The sequence below is a fragment of the Myotis davidii genome, unplaced genomic scaffold (assembly GCF_000327345.1).
Source record: "Myotis davidii unplaced genomic scaffold, ASM32734v1 scaffold164, whole genome shotgun sequence".
In the NCBI taxonomy this organism is placed as follows: Eukaryota; Metazoa; Chordata; class Mammalia; order Chiroptera; family Vespertilionidae; genus Myotis; species Myotis davidii.
In genome coordinates, this window is record NW_006296417.1 from 3,293,144 (window position 1) to 3,294,011 (window position 868).

Below are 868 nucleotides of genomic sequence, written 5' to 3' on the forward strand. Positions count from 1 at the left end.
AGATACATTTTATTAATTTCAGAGAGAAAGGGAGAGGGAGCGAGAGGAACATCAATGATGAGAGAGAATCATGGATCGGCTGCCTCCCGCACGCCCCCTATTGGGGATGGAGCCCACAACCCCAGCATGTGCCCTGAGCCCGAATCCCACCGTGATCTCCTGGGTCATAGGCTGACGCTCAACCACTGTGCCACACAGGCCTGGCTGGAGTGTAACTTTTTTAAAAAATATATATTTTTATTGATATTTAAGAGAGGAAGGGAGAAAGAGGAAGAGATAGAAACATCAATGATGAGGGAGTCATTGATTGGCTGCCTTCTGCATGGCCCCCAATGGGGATCAAGCCCACAACCCAGGCATGAAAGGAGGAGCTGAGCATGCGCTCTGGGCGCCCAGGCACCTAACCTGATGGGAGGAGCTGAGCATGCGCTTTGGGGGTCGGGGCAAGAGCCTGACAGGAGGAGCTGAGCATGCGCTCTGGGCGCCCGGGCACCGAACCTGATGGGAGGAACGGTCATGTTGCTACTGTGATGAATCGTCATGTAAATATCTGATCTGCAGGATGGTCTTAGGCGACCCCTGTGAAAGGGTCCTTCGCCTGCCAAAGGGGTTGCGACCCACAGGTTGAGAACCGCTGCACTAGGGGTTCGGTTTGGGCAGGGAAAAGGGGGCTTCTTTTGTTTAGGGTCATTTCATAAATACTTTAAAAGATACATTTTATTAATTTCAGAGAGAAAGGGAGAGGGAGCGAGAGGAACATCAATGATGAGAGAGAATCATGGATCGGCTGCCTCCCGCACGCCCCCTATTGGGGATGGAGCCCACAACCCAGACATGTGCCCTGACCAGGAATGGAACCAGCAACCTT